The sequence below is a fragment of the Somniosus microcephalus genome, chromosome 32, assembly GCF_052327205.1.
Source record: "Somniosus microcephalus isolate GS21.2 chromosome 32, FLI_Smic_1.0, whole genome shotgun sequence".
Taxonomy (NCBI): Eukaryota; Metazoa; Chordata; class Chondrichthyes; order Squaliformes; family Somniosidae; genus Somniosus; species Somniosus microcephalus.
The window spans coordinates 40,244,643-40,261,140 of NC_141018.1; the positions used below are offsets into that span (position 1 = coordinate 40,244,643).

Genomic DNA, 16,498 nt, shown 5'->3' on the forward strand with positions numbered 1-16,498 from the left:
CCTGCTCCGCCATTCAATGAGATCATGGCTGATCATCCAAATTCAGTACCCTGTCCCTGCTTTCTCCCCATATCCCTTGATCCCTTTAGCCTTAAGAAATATATCCAACTCCTTCTTGAATATATTTAATGAATTGGCCTCAACTGCCTTCTGTGGTAGAGAATTCCAGAGGTTCACCACTCTCTGGGTGAAGAAATTCCTCCTCATCTCTGTCCTAAATGGCTTACCCCTTATCATGCTTACCTTCAGCGACTGGTGCACAAGGACACCCAGGTCTTGTTGCACTTCCCTTTCTCCCAATCTATTGCCGTTCAGATAATAATCTGCCTTCCTGTTTTTGCCACCAAAGTCGTACTATGTTGATAACACTTCAATTGCTATAAAACAGCATGTGCTCCTACTGCCATGAACAGATCTGCTAGAATTTATTGAAAACCTTACATTTGCGTGCAGTTACTACCCTCTTTTAAGCCTGCTGTGTGAGGCAAGGGGGGAGATTGCAGGGGCTCTGACACAAATTTTCAGAACCTCTCTGGCCACAGGGGAGGTGCCAGAGGACTGGAGGACAGCTAATGTAGTACCATTATTCAAGAAGGGTAGTAGGGATAAAAACAGGGAATTACAGGCCAGTGAGCCTAACATCAGTGGTAGGGAAATTATTGGAAAAAAATCTGAGGGACAGAATTAGTCTCCACTTGGAGAGGCAGGGATTAATCAGGGATAGTCAGCAGAGCTTTTTCAGGGGGAGATCATGTCTGACCAATTTGATTGAATTTTTCGAGGGGATGAGAGTAGTGCAGTTGATGTAGTCTACATGGACTTCAGTAAGGCTTTTGACAAAGTCCCACATGGGAGTGGCAGGCAGTGACCAGTGGGGTACCACAGGGATCGGTGCTAGGACCCCAGCTATTCACAATATATATTAATGATCTAGACAAGGGAACTAGATGTAATATCTCCAAGTTTGCAGACGGCACAAAGCTGGGTGGGCGTGTGTGCTGTGAGGAGGATGCAGAGAAACTCCAGTATGATTTGGACAGGTTGGGTGATTGGGCAGATGCATGGCAAATGCAGTATAATGTGGATAAATGCGAGGTTATCCACTTCGGTGACAAAAACAGGAAGACAGATTATTATCTGAACTGCAATAGATTGGGAAAAGGGGAAGTGCAACGAGACCTGGGTGTCCTTGTGCACCAGTCGCTGAAGGTAAGCATGCAGGTGCAGCAGGCGGTTAAGAAGGCAAATGTTGGCCTTCATAGCGAGAGGATTTGAGTACAGGAGCAAGGATGCCTTGCTGCAGTTGTACAGGGCCTTGGTGAGACCACACCTTGAGTATTGTGTGCAGTTTTGGTCGCCTTATCTGAGGAAGGATGTTCTTGCCATGGAGAGAGTGCAGCGAAGATTCACCAGACTGATACCTGGGATGGCAAGAATGACGTATGAGGAGAGATTGGGTCGATTGGGCTTATATTCGCTAGAGTTTAGAAGAATGAGAGGGGATCTCATTGAAACTTATAAAATCCTAACAGGACTAGACAGACTAGATGCAGGAAGGATGTTCCCGATGGCAGTGGTGTCCAGAACCAGGGGTCACAGTCTAAGGATAAGGGGTAAGCCATTTAGGACTGAGGTGAGGAGGAATTTCTTCACCCAGAGAGTGGTGAACCTGTGGAATTCTTTGTCATACAGGGCAGTTGAGGCCAATTCATTAAATATATTCAAGAAGGAGTTGGATATATTTCTTGAGGCTAAAGGGATCAAGGGATATGGGGAGAAAGCAGGGACAGGGTACTGAATTTGGATGATCAGCCATGATCTCATTAAATGGCGGAGTGGGCTCGAGGGGCCGAATGGCCTACTCCTGCTCCTATCTTCTATGTTTCTATGAGACTGGTCAAGAAGGTAAGAGCCCATGGGATCCAGGGCAATTTGGCACATTGGATCCAAAATTGGCTAAGTGGCAGGAGGCAGAGGGTGATAGTTTGAAGGTTGTTTTTGTGACTGGGAGCCTGTGTCCAGTGGTGTACCGCAGGAATCGGTGCTGGATCCTTTGCTGTTTGTAGTGTACATTAATGATTTAGATATGAATGTAGGAGCTATGATTAGTAAGTTCGCAGATGACACAAAAATTGGTGGAGTGGTAAATAGCGAGGAGGGAAGCCTCAGGCTACAGGACGATATAGACGGGATGGTTAGATGGGCAGAACAGTGGCAAATTGAATTTAACCCTGAAAAGTGTGAGGTGATGCATTTTGGGAGGACAAACAAGGCAAGGGAATACACAATGAATGGTAGGATTCAAGGAAGGATAGAGGATCAGAGGGACCTTGGTGTGCATATACATAGATCCCTGAAGGCAGCAGGACAGGTAGATAAGGTGGTTAAAAAGGCATATGGGATACTTGTCTTCATTAGCCGAGGCATAGAATATAAAAGCAGGGAGTTTATGATGGAGCTGTATAAAACGTTAGTTAGGCCACAGCTGGAATACTGTGTGCAGTTCTGGTCGCCACACTATAGGAGGGATGTGATTGCATTGGAGAGGGTGCAGAGGAGATTCACCAGGATGTTACCTGGGCTGAAGTGCTTCAGCTATGAAGAGAGACTGGACACGCTGGGGTTATTTTCCTTAGAGCAGAGAAGGCTGAGGGGGGACCTGATTGAGGTGTACAAAATTATGAGGGGCATAGATAGGGTAGATAGAAAGGAACTTCTCCCTTTAATAGAGGAGTCAATAACCAGGGGGCATAGTTTCAAGGTAAGGGGCAGGAGGTTTAGAGGGGATTTGAGGAAAAACTTTTTCACCCAGAGGGTGGTTGGAATCTGGAACTCACTGCCTGAAAGGGTGGTAGAGGCAGGAACCCTCACAACATTCAAGAAGCACTTAGATGAGCACTTGAAACGCCATAGCATACAAGGCTACGGACCAAGTGCTGGAAGATGGGATTAGAATAGACAGGGCTTGATGGCCAGCATGGACACGATGGGCCTCGTTCTGTGCTGTATAATTCTATGACTCTATGACTCTTTTCCATTAGAAATTCCTGTCCACATTTATAATGGAGACTGCTTATGTAAACGAGTCACACTGTTATTACACCCTCCTGTTAGTGATGGTGCTGCTGCAGCTCAGTATTGGATCGCCCAGCACCTCTGCTTTCACTTTTTTAATTCATTTGCGGGATGTGGCGCCGCTGGCAAAGCCAGCATTTATTGCCCATTTGTGTCAGCTGTAGCTCAGTTGAGTCACAAGGTTGTGGGTTCAAGTCCCACTCCAGAGACTTGTGCATGTAAAATCTAGGCTGACACTGCAGTGCAGTGCTGAGGGAGTGCTGCACTGTCGGAGGTGCCGTCTTTCAGATGAGACGTTAAACCGAGGCCCCGTCTGCTCTCTCAGGTGGATGCAAAAGAGCAGGGGAGTTATCCCTGGTGTCCTGGCCAATATTTATCCCTCAATCAACATCATTAAAAAACAGATTATCTTTTCATTTTCACATTGCTGTTTGTGGAAGCTTGCTCTGTACAAATTGGCTGCTGCGTTTCCTACATTACAACAGTGATTACACTTCAAAAAGTACTTATTTGGCTGTAAAGCACTTTGGGGCATCTGGTGGTGGAGAAAGGCGCTATATAAATGCAAATCTTTCTTTTTTCTTTCATCCCTAATTGCCCTTGAGAAGGTGGTGGTGAGCTGCCTTCTTGAACTGCTGCAGTCTGTGAGGTGAAGGTACTCTCACAGTGCTATTAGGGAGGGAGTTCCAGGATTTTATCCCAGTAATGATGAAGGATCGGCGATATACTTCTAAGTCAGGATGGTGTGTGACTTGGAGGGGAACTTGGAGGTGATGGTGTTCCCGTGCGCCTGCTGCCCTTGTCCTCCAAGGTGGCAGAGGTCGCGGGTTTGGGAGGTGCTGTCAAAGAAGCCTTGGCGAGTTGCTGCAGTGCATCTTGTAGATGGTACACACTGCAGCCACGTTGCACCAATGGTGGAGGAAGTGTATGTTTAAGGTGGTGGATGGGGTGCCAATCAAGCGGGCTGCTTTGTCCTGGAAGTTATCAAGCTTCTTGAGTGTTGTTGGAGCTACGCTCATCCAGGCAAGTGGAGAGTATTCCATCACACTCCTGATTTGTGCCTTGTAGATTGTGGAAAGGCTTTGAGGAATCAGAAGGTGAGACACTCACCGCAGAATATCCAGCCTCTGACTTGCTCTTGTAGCCATAGTATTTATGTGGCTGGTCCAGTTAAGTTTCTGGTCAATGGTGACCCCCAGGATGTTGATGGTGGGGGATTCGACGAGGGTAATGCCATTGAATGTCAAGGGGAGGTGGTTAGAATTTCTCTTGTTGGAGATAGTCCTTGCCTGGAACTTGTGTGGCACGGATGTTACCTGCCACTTATCAGCCCAAGCCTGAACGTTGCTCAGGTCTCTGTTCAATCCAATTCTATTTTCCAAATTACTATGCGTTTTGCTATTTAACTATAAATAATATAAAATCAAAGTATTATATGAAAATAAGGTGAGAATATATAAAACAAAATATTGCAGAAGCTGGAGACCTGAAATAATAAGAAAATGCTGGAAATACTCAGCAGGTCAGGCAGCATCTGTGGGGAGAGAAACAGAGTTAACGTTTCAGGTCAATGACCTTTTGTCAGAACGGGAAAAGGTTCGAGATGGAACAGGTTTTAAGCAAATACAGAGACAGGAAAGGAAAGAACAAAAGGTAGGATCTGTGATTGGGTGGAAGGCAGGAGTGATTAAATGCCAGAAGGGATGATGGTGCAAGGCAAAGGAGGTGATCATGGGACAAGTAAAGAAACAAAAGATGGGTCTAGAGGAGCTGTAAATGGCAACAGCACAACCATTACCAGCTTCCGTAGTCCGAAAAATGGGAGCAGTGGGAGAGAATATATAACTTAACTTATATGACGAAAGGTCACCGACCTAAAACATTAACTATCTTTCTCTCTCCATGGATGCTGCCTGACCTGCTGAGCATTTCCAGCATTTTCTGTTTTTATTTCAGATATCCAGCATCTGCAGTATTTTACTTTTGAATATACATCTTAGGTCTGCGCACCCTGGCCCAATTATTACCCCCTGTCCTCTAACCCCTCTTTACCTGAAAACTACACTTGGTGATGACCCTCCCTCCTCTGTCTCCTTTATGAACAGGTTACTACAGAACTCCGCAAGTCCCCATCATGGCCATTTCCATCAGCTTTACAGCCAATCTTGCAATGACTGGTGCATGAAGCCAGAAAGCCTGGCATCCAAAATCCTGTTTGTAATGAGTTTAGCTGCTGTGGGGTTGTATGTGATTGGCCTGTGGGGTATCTGCTCACTCCAGGTTAAAATGCAAAGTGCAGTTGTGCCCCAGTCTAACCCTGACTGAATGCCCAGCACATTATGTCCCATTCGCTGCAACACTGGGTGTGATGATAGACTATTCAGTGTCCTGGGTTGAGAGTGTCGATATTATACATTCAGGGTCCAGGGTTCCAGTGGTGATGCCACGCAATGCGCCGGGCACCCCAGAACCTGAATGTGGAATATTAGTGATGTATGCAGATCGCCGGGTGGCGGCGTGTCTGCCGTATTCAGTGTGCGGGGTATGGGGGGGCTGGGTATTCAGGGTCAGGGGCTCCTGCACCGGGGTGCCGGGAACACAAAGGAACAGAGGCTGGGAGCCGGCTGCTGAGTGCGGGCAGACAGGTAAGGGGGAGCGGCCCAGGCCGGGCCCCGGGGGGCACTGCACCTCCCTCCTGCAGCAAACCCCACAGCAAGGAGTCTGCAGCCCGGAGCAGCCGCCCTTCCCTCACCCATTCTCCCGGGCTGCAAACCGCTGGCTTTAAATGACTGCAGATGCAAAAATAAGAGATGCCCTGGATCGGTGCAATGGAACCGGTGCAGAGCCCGGGTCGGTGCATTGGAACCGGTGCAGTGTCCGAGTCGGATGCAGAGGTTGCACAGTCTGAGCATCTTGGAGAAGCTGCTTTAAAGGCACAGGCACCGATAGTGGGAGGGGGTAATATGTGTTTGACGTCGTAAAAGGAGCAAGTTTATTGCGACCAGGAAGCGGCTGTGAGGGACAATGTTGTGAACCCCAGGTGTCGGTGTTTACAGAGCCAGCGTTGTGTTTCAGGGATTCATGGGTGTTTAGTGCAGCCATGGGAAGGGGGCAGGGCTGGAGTGGGTTCGGGGTAACGGTGACCCCCCATTGTAGCTCTAACCCATGGTTGCAGAGACTGCTCCCCTGGGGGAATGGCTGACTGTCACTCTGGGGTACATAAGTGTTTTGCTGTTCAAAGCTTGTTGGAAAGAGAATCGGGCTGGGTGAATGTGCCAGAACAAGAGAGGCAAACTGCGACTATCATCAGATCTGGACGGTTCATCAGTCCCGGGCACCTGTCTTGTGGTCAGCAGGTGTTGCTGCTTCTCCTGCGACGCTGTATCGCAGTTAGTGTGCGAAGCATTCACAACAAAATAGATGAATTAATATCACAGTTAAAAATAAATGGATTTAATCAAATAGCCATTGTGAAGACGTGGTTACAGGGTGACCAAGGTTGGGAACTAAAAAATTCCAGGATACTTAACTTTTAGAAGAGATAGGTAGAATGGAAAAGTGGTGTTGTGGGGGGCAGCCCTGATCATAAAGGATGGAATAGAGACAATAGAGAGAAAGGATCTTCACTCAGAAAATCAAGATGTAGAATCTATTTGGATGGAGCTAAGAAACAACGGGCAGAAACACTGGTGGGAGTAGTTTATAGGCCCCCTAACAGTAATTGTAGTGTCGGGAAGTATAAATCAGGAAATTAGAGGCACATGTAACAAGGGTAATACAGTAATCATGGGGGACTTTAATTTTCATATACACTGGGAAAACCAAATTTGCAGTAATAGTGTGGAGGACGAGTTCATGAAATGCATTCAAGATAGTTTTCTTGAACAGTATGTTGAGGAACCAACTAGGGAACAGGCTATTTTAGATCTAGTACTGTGCAATGAGACAGGGTTAATTAATAACCTTGTAGTAAATGAACTTCTGGGGAAGAGTGATCATAATATGATAGAATTTTATATTGAGTTTGAGAGTGATTTAGTTAGGTCCAAAACTAGGGTCTTAAATCTGAACAAAGCTAACTACGTAGGTATGAGGGGTGAGTTGGCTAAGGTAGAGTGGGAAACTAGATTAAAAGATACGACATAACAACAGAAAATGCTGGAAAAACCCAGCAGGCCAGGCAACATCCGTGGAGAGAAAATTTTGTCAAGACCAGAGAAGCACAGGAAATGAAATAGATTAAAAGGCCAGAATGGGGGCTGGGAGAGAACAAAAGAGAAGTGAAGAGACATTAAGAGGTATTCAAAACGAGACGAGATGGTGATCGGACTAGTGGAGACAAAAGACGGCTCAGATTAGGTGTGAAATGCGCTGCCATGTGGGAGAGAAGAAAAAAAGGGGGCGGGGGGGAAGGCCAAAACAAAGGTGTGGAAAAAATAAAAGTAATACGGGCCGAGGTTATGATCTGAAATTGTTGAACTGGATATTGAGTCCAGAGGTTGTAAAGTGCCTAATCGGAAGATTAAAAGATACGACGGTACATAAGCAATGGCAAACATTAAAGAAATAATTCATAATTCACAACGATTATACATTCCCTTAAGGAATAAAAACCCCATGGAAAAATTGGTCCAACCATGGCTAACAAGGGAAGCTAAAGATAGTATTAGATTAAAGGAAGAGGCTTATAATGTTGCCAAAAAGAGTAGTAAGCCTGAGGATTGGGAGGATTTTAGAATTCAGCAAAGGAGGACCAAGAAATTGATCAAGAGAGAGAAAAGAGAATATGAGAGTAAACTAGCGAGAGACATAAAAACAGATTGTGAAAGCTTCTATGGGTACGTAAAAAGGAAAAGATTAGCGAAAGTAAACGTGGATCCCTTACAGACAGAGACAGGCGAAATTATAATGGGGAATAAGGAAATGACAGAGACATTAAACAAATACTTTGTATCTGTCTTCATGGAAGAAAACACAAAAAACATTCTGGAAATAGTGGGGACCCAAGGGTCCAGTGAGAATGAGGAACCATAAGAAATTACTATTAGTAAAGAAATAGTACTGGAGAAATTAATGGGACTAAAAGCCGACAAATCTCCTGGACCTGATGCATTGGTTTTAAAAGTGGTGGCTACAGAGATGGTGGATGCATTGGTTTTGATCTTCCAGAATTCCCTAGATTCTAGAACGGTTTCTGTAGATTGGAGGGTAGCAAATGTAAAGCCACTGTTCAAGAAAGGAGGGAGAGAGAAAACGGGAAACAGTTAGCCTGTCATCAGTAGTAGGAAAAATGCTAGAACCTATTAACAGGGCACTTAGAAAGTTATAATATGATTGGGCAGAGTCAACATGGATTTATGAAAGGGAAATCGTCCTTGACAAATCTGATGAAGTTTTTTGAGGTTGTAACTAGCAAGGTAGATAAAGGGAAACCAGTGGATGTAGTGTATTTGGATTTTCAAGAAGCATTTGATAAGGTGCCACACAAGATTTAGGGCTCATAGGATTGGCTTGCTCACCTCAATGCAACAAGAACACGCACGAGCGCAACCTCAAGCTATGCAGCATCAGTGTTGACAGCTGAGGAAATCTCACCGCTGCGCGCACATAAGAACATAAGAAACAGGAGTTGGAGTAGGCCACTCTGTCCTTCGAGCCTGCTCTGCCATTCAATAAGATCATGGAAGGGAAAAATAGTGCAAAATCACTTGGTTAAAAGACAAAATCAAAACCTAAGTAATGGATGACTGGAGAGAACAATGGGGCAGAATGGAACAAGAGAGTTCCCTTATCACTGCTCCACTCTCTCTCCTCCCGTCCCATTTCCATGTGTTTTGAATCCCAGCACCAGGCTCCTTGAATTTTACAGATTTGAAGGAATATTACAGCCTAACAAATCAGGAGCAAAAGTGTTGATTACAATCAGGCTTCTTTTTACAAAATGAAAGGATTGATGGAATTTTAGACACTGGTTTTTAGTGTCGAGTTTGGGAATTGATAAAAGCTGATGATCGCACAGAGTAGGAGGGAGAGTACCAGCCCGAGCTGGACCAGTTCATTGAAGGACTCGGTGTGTAACATTAAAGCTAATTGACTCTGTTTTAAATAGAACTGGTGGTGACGGTGATCGATACAGTAATGTACAAAGTGTCTGTGTGTACAGGACTCCTTCCCATCCTGCACTGTGCTGTGTCAGTGTGCTGTCTGCAGTAAAGGCTCTAACTGCAGGGTCCTGTGAGAAACACTTATAGCTGTGTACTGCGACGCTCCATCCCCCCCATCCACCCGACCCCGCCCCACCCCCAACCTGATCTATGCGGGTCTTCAGCAGGATTTCCCTGGGCCCAGACCTGGGCAGTCAGTTTATTAATTTATTGGGTTTCTATTTGTTTGCAGGCAGAAGATGCGAATGAGAATCTCTCTTTTTTTTGGAACTTTCCCTATCTCACTGCTCCCACTGTCCCAGATGTTGGCCTGCAAACACCTCTTTGAGTGATACTCACAGGCCTGTGGGAGGGGCAGGGCGAGGGGCCAGCCGTGGCTCACTCTTTGCTCACTCACCTCTCCCACTCCTCAGGGACACATTTAATCTCTGGTTCCTGGGGCGTGGATCAGGAGCAGGGCATTGGTCTCCATGGACGCCAAACATGGGAGGGTGGGACGCTTTCGATGACACCCTGAATTGGCAAGTCAAAGCTCGAGGATCTGAACCCAGGCGTAGAATTCCTTTCTGTAATCCTCTCCCGCACAGCCAGTGTTTTTTAATCTAAGCTTGAGTTAGCAAGTAGCTTCATCTCATTACCGAAATTCTCAGTGATGCGTGCGGTCTGCAGGCCTGTCGGCGTTTGCAGTTGGGCTCGGTAGTGTGCCGTGTGACACCGGATGGTGACTCGCCGAGCCAATCTCACCAGGTTCCAAATGACATGTCGAAACAATTAATCGTTTCATCTTTAGCGAAACGGAGTTATGAAGGCAGTGCGGGGGTTTAACTAAGCTGAGTTTCTGCAATAACTTCCTGCTGGTTATTTCTAATTAAAATACCTCACAGTCTCTCAGAATAACAAGCACAAGCCAAAAAACCTGGAGGGAAGCAGCCTCCAACAGGAAACTCTTCACTCTGCCAGGGCCAATACCCACAGGTGCCTGAGAGAACCGATGCAGAAATCTCTGCACTAGACATGTTCTTGTGATTATTTCTGCTGCTTGTTGGCTGTTAACAGCGCATTATACATAGCGGGGCATAAGGTGAGCTGACCACGTTATACTGCACACGAGTGTTTGAGAATGCTGCAATTGGCTCTCCTAAACGCTGAGAACCTCTGCTCATGTATCATGGAAAGTAGGACTTGGAGACATCGTAATGAGACGGGGTGTGGGTGCGAGACATCGTAATGTGACGGGGTGTGGGTGCGAGACATCGTAATGAGACGGCTGTGGGTGCGAGACATCGTAATGTGACGAGGTGTGGGTGCGAGACATCGTAATGTGACGAGGTGTGGGTGCGAGACATCGTAATGTGACGAGGTGTGGGTGCGAGACATCGTAATGTGACGAGGTGTGGGTGCGAGACATCGTAATGTGACGAGGTGTGGGTGCGAGACATCGTAATGTGACGAGGTGTGGGTGCGAGACATCGTAATGTGACGAGGTGTGGGTGAGAGACATCGTAATGTGACGGGGTGTGGGTGCGAGACATCGTAATGTGACGAGGTGTGGGTCCGAGACGTCGTAATGTGACGGGGTGTGGGTGCGAGACATCGTAATGTGACGAGGTGTGGGTGCGAGACATCGTAATGTGACGAGGTGTGGGTGCGAGACATCGTAATGTGACGAGGTGTGGGTGCGAGACATCGTAATGTGACGGGGTGTGGGTGCGAGACATCGTAATGTGACGAGGTGTGGGTGCGAGACATCGTAATGTGACGAGGTGTGGGTGCGAGACATCGTAATGTGACGGGGTGTGGGTGCGAGACATCGTAATGTGACGAGGTGTGGGTCCGAGACGTCGTAATGTGACGGGGTGTGGGTGCGAGACATCGTAATGTGACGAGGTGTGGGTGCGAGACATCGTAATGTGACGAGGTGTGGGTGAGCGACATCGTAATGTGACGAGGTGTGGGTGAGAGACATCGTAATGTGACGAGGTGTGGGTGAGCGACATCGTAATGTGACGAGGTGTGGGTGCGAGACATCGTAATGTGACAAGGTGTGGGTGCGAGACATCGTAATGTGACGAGGTGTGGGTGAGAGACATCGTAATGTGACGAGGTGTGGGTGAGCGACATCGTAATGTGACGAGGTGTGGGTCCGAGACATCGTAATGAGACGGGGTGTGGGTGCGAGACATCGTAATGTGACGAGGTGTGGGTGAGAGACATCGTAATGTGACGAGGTGTGGGTGCGAGACATCGTAATGTGACGAGGTGTGGGTGAGAGACATCGTAATGTGACGAGGTGTGGGTGCGAGACATCGTAATGTGACGAGGTGTGGGTGCGAGACATCGTAATGTGACGAGGTGTGGGTGCGAAACATCGTAATGTGACGAGGTGTGGGTGAGAGACATCGTAATGTGACGAGGTGTGGGTGCGAGACATCGTAATGTGACGAGGTGTGGGTGAGAGACATCGTAATGTGACGAGGTGTGGGTGAGAGACATCGTAATGTGACGAGGTGTGGGTGAGAGACATCGTAATGTGACGAGGTGTGGGTGAGCGACATCGTAATGTGACGAGGTGTGGGTGAGAGACATCGTAATGTGACGAGGTGTGGGTGCGAGACATCGTAATGTGACGAGGTGTGGGTGAGAGACATCGTAATGTGACGAGGTGTGGGTGAGCGACATCGTAATGTGACGAGGTGTGGGTGAGAGACATCGTAATAAGACGGGGCATGGGTGAGAGACATGGTAATAAGACGGGGCATGGGTGAGAGACATGGTAATAAGACGGGGCATGGGTGAGAGACATGGTAATAAGACGGGGCATGGGTGAGAGACATGGTAATAAGACGGGGCATGGGTGAGAGACATGGTAATAAGACGGGGCATGGGTGAGAGACATGGTAATAAGACGGGGCGTGGGTGAGAGACATGGTAATAAGACGGGGCGTGGGTGAGAGACATGGTAATAAGACGGCGTGGGTGAGAGACATGGTAATAAGACGGCGTGGGTGAGAGACATGGTAATAAGACGGGGCGTGGGTGAGAGACATGGTAATAAGACAGCGTGGGTGAGAGACATGGTAATAAGACGGCATGGGTGAGAGACATGGTAATAAGACGGGGCGTGGGTGAGAGACATGGTAATAAGACGGGGCGTGGGTGAGAGACATGGTAATAAGACGGCGTGGGTGAGAGACATGGTAATAAGACGGGGCGTGGGTGAGAGACATGGTAATAAGATGGCGTGGGTGAGAGACATGGTAATAAGACGGGGCGTGGGTGAGAGACATGGTAATAAGACGGCGTGGGTGAGAGACATGGTAATAAGACGGCGTGGGTGAGAGACATGGTAATAAGACAGCGTGGGTGAGAGACATGGTAATAAGATGGCGTGGGTGAGAGACATCGGGTAATGAGACGGGGCGTGGGTGAGAGACATCGGGTAATAAGACGGCGTGGGTGAGAGACATGGTAATAAGACAGCGTGGGTGAGAGATCGTAATTAGACAGGACCTGTACACTCTCTTCTATCATGGACTCTACCCACCCATTTAATCTCCTGTAAGAAAGTTGTATGTAATTCACTCGAGCTGAGCTACAGGCTATGAAACTGCTATGTTGTTGCATTTGGGGCAAATGCTCCCTATGGTCTGAGGAGTACAGGGACTGTGGCTCGCCGTAGCGTGTCAGATTATCTGCGTCTCTCTATCCCTGTAACATCGGGGCAGCCTCTGCAGTCAGTCCCAGGTGCCTGCTTCTCGTCTTCACAGAGACGCAGTTCCACTTTAAATATGTGTTGAGGGTTTGCTCAGGAAATGGTTCGTGGCCCTGGATCAGTGAGACCCGAGGCCAGGACAGTCTCTTATTGGCTGCATTTAAGGCATATGCAGTGAGTGACTGACCACTAGATATAGATAGCAAAATAACTGGGAAGGAATCCCGAGAGATTCAATATTCTGGTTACTGTACCAGTTACAGTGCTGGTTATTCTACCACAGTAGTTACTGTGCTAGTTTCTCTACTACTTACTGTACTAGTTACTCTACTGGTTACTCTGCTAGTTACTGTGCTGGTGACTCTACTAGTTACTGTGCTGGTGACTGCTAGTTGCTGTACACAAGGCTCCAGAGATACACAGGTCCACATCACTCTCTGTCCCCTGGGTTGTGGTCTCTTGGATGCGAGTGGCTTCCGTTACCCACCCAAGAGCCACACTTTGTCTCTGAGACTTGACGGGGAGACAGTGCCAAGGAGAAGGCGCAATCTTCATCTCGCTGCAACCCAGAGCGGGATTTGCAGCGGGGGTCACTGGACGGTAATCGGGAGCAGGAACCCCAGCTGGTTCTTGTTCCCCTCGCTAGCCCTGAGACACTGTAACCCCCTTACAGCACAGACTGCGGATTGAAGCTGGCACCTTCTGCTCTGTGTGGCTCAGCACCGCACCAGGCAGTGCCTGTATGTTGTGTCTTTATTCCGACACTATCCCCACAACGTGCTTCTCGCAGTTTGTTATCCGCACACCTCTGAGGAGGTGACAAACCAGCCATCTGCTGCAAACAAGCACGCAGTGAGATGCGAGGGAGCACAATTCAGAACCGCTCCCTTTACAGTGAATAATTTACAAACAGAACAGGAAAACTTCACGGAGCCCAACATTCCCGGATGGTGGCAGGGAACGTGTTGCTGCTTCTGATGTGAGGCAGCAGCCGTGCCTTCTGTAGCTTCTTCGCAATTCCTTTGTGTACAGCACGTCTTCCAGAGAATAAAGCAGGACCCGGCCTCGGATACTCCATGTTGCCTTGTTACAGAAAATGTATTGATTTTTGGACTCTGGTGAAGTCTCCGGAAGATTGGGAAATTCAGAGCGAGAAAAGGCCAGTCAGCATTCAGTCCCTCTCCACTCAGAGTCTCTGTCTGATCATTGTATCTTTGTACCCACCAGTGCTGCACCTCAGAGTTACAGCAACAGACCTGTACCCACCAGTACTGTGCCCCTGTGTTATACAGTGACAGACCTGTACCCACCAGTACTGTGCCCATGTTATACAGTGACAGACCCGTACCCACTAGTACTGTACCCGTGTTATACAGCAACAGACCCGTACCCACTAGTACTGTACCCGTGTTATACAGCAACAGACCTGTACCCACCAGTACTGTGCCCCTGTGTTATACAGTGACAGACCTGTACCCACCAGTACTGTGCCCAGTGTTATACAGTGACAGACCCGTACCCACCAGTACTGTACCCATGTTATACAGTGACAGACCCGTACCCACTAGTACTGTACCCGTGTTATACAGCAACAGACCTGTACCCACCAGTACTGTACCACAGTGTTATACACTGACAGACCTGTACCCACCAGTACTGTACCCCAGTGTTATACAGTGACAGACCTGTACCCACCAGTACTGTACCCGTGTTATACACTGACAGACCTGTACCCACCAGTACTGCACCCCAGTGTTATACAGTGACAGACCTGTACCCACCAGTACTGTACCCGTGTTATACAGTGATAGACCTGTACCCACCAGTACTGTACCCATGTTATACAGTGACAGACCTGTACCCACTAGTACTGTGCCCCAGTGTTATACAGTGACAGACCTGTACCCACCAGTACTGTACCCCAGTGTTATACAGTGACAGACCTGTACCCACCAGTACTGTACCCCAGTGTTATACAGTGACAGACCTGTACCCACCAGTACTGTACCCCAGTGTTATACAGTGATAGACCTGTACCCACCAGTACTGTACCCATGTTATACAGTGACAGACCTGTACCCACCAGTACTGTACCCCAGTGTTATACAGTGACAGACCTGTACCCACCAGTACTGTACCCATGTTATACAGTGACAGACCTGTACCCACTAGTACTGTGCCCCAGTGTTATACAGTGATAGACCTGTACCCACCAGTACTGTACCCATGTTATACAGTGACAGACCTGTACCCACTAGTACTGTGCCCCAGTGTTATACAGTGACAGACCTGTACCCACCAGTACTGTACCCCAGTGTTATACAGTGACAGACCTGTACCCACCAGTACTGTACCCCAGTGTTATACAGTGACAGACCTGTACCCACCAGTACTGTACCCCAGTGTTATACGGCGACAGACCTATTTCACAGTATGACAGTTTCACTCACATCCAGTGTTGGACTTTACTGTAACTGTAGTGAGAGTGCTGTGTGCAATACATGGACTGTGTGTCTCTCCCCTATCCCAGTACCTGAGCTGTGAAGGAGATCACAGACTCCATATTCGCAAAAGTCAATGGGAAGAGGAGGTTCTGGTCTCCAGTGTTCACGTGTCAGCCAGTGAATGAGGGGATGGAATAATTCCCGTCACTGTATCATTGTGTTGAGGATTAGTCACTCAGTTGGTGCCAATTTCTGTATGTAACAGTTGGAAGGGCAGGTCAGTGCGAGGATCAAGTGGTACTGGAGTCAGTGCGTGACTGCACTGTTTCTAACCAATCTGTGTGATACCTGCGTAATATCCAGCAGGGAGTCACTAATGATCTGTGCCTGACTCGGAGCTCTGTGGTATGTAGTATCCTCGATTACAAGGAGGCCAGGCTACACCACAGTGAGTATTGAGATAAACTGAGAGTATGATGGGATGTCGCAGGTTTGTGCTGAGTCCATCAGTTCAGGTGTAGGTATGCTTCGGGGGGTGGGGGGGGTGCGCGGGAGGAATTCACCAGTGTTCCTGCTCCTGATCTGACCGGCTGATGATTCCTGGGGTTGAATATTCTGCTGATACTCACTGACGAGGGTCACCTATAGATTCTGCCTATTGGGCTGAGTTACTGAGCAAAACTGTATCCAGCAAGGGGTTGGGGGGGTGATGGGAAGAGCGGGGCAAGGCAGGAAGAGCGGGGCAGGGGGGAGCGATCTGGCGGGATTTGTGCTGAGCACAGCAGCTGCTGGCTTGTCGAGTTCAAACTGTGATGGCAGTGAGCCACCTCCAGCAGCAGAACCTGTGCAAACTGTCAGCCCTGAGCTCTCCTGTTTAATGGAGACCTTGAGATGACTTAAACCCTGACAGACTACTAATGTTCTGAAATATATTAACAGAAATGAGCTGTCCCCAAAAAATGTCATTTGTTAAGAGTCGCTAGGCTTTTGTAAACAGAAAAGCTTCATTTATACTGCACACAGTCACACCCTTAAATATCCCACAGCGTTTCCCGTGCAATGCAGCTTTGAGGCAGTGACTGATGATAGAATGGGAAGCCCAG

At 48.0% G+C, this 16,498-nt stretch overlaps 1 protein-coding gene across 3 annotated transcripts in view; it reads left to right on the forward strand.

The window, feature by feature from the left end:
- Positions 1-5,637: 5,637 nt before the first annotated feature.
- Positions 5,638-16,498, forward strand: part of apba2b (amyloid beta (A4) precursor protein-binding, family A, member 2b) — a 56,206-nt gene continuing 45,345 nt past the window's right edge. For 2 of the 3 annotated variants that reach the window (XM_085972487.1, XM_085972490.1), the window contains exon 1: positions 5,638-5,720. The gene's annotated coding sequence lies outside the window, so the exon portion shown is untranslated. Of the gene's footprint in view, positions 5,721-15,652; positions 15,844-16,498 lie in introns of those variants that run through there. The other variant, XM_085972488.1, reaches the window with a different exon arrangement.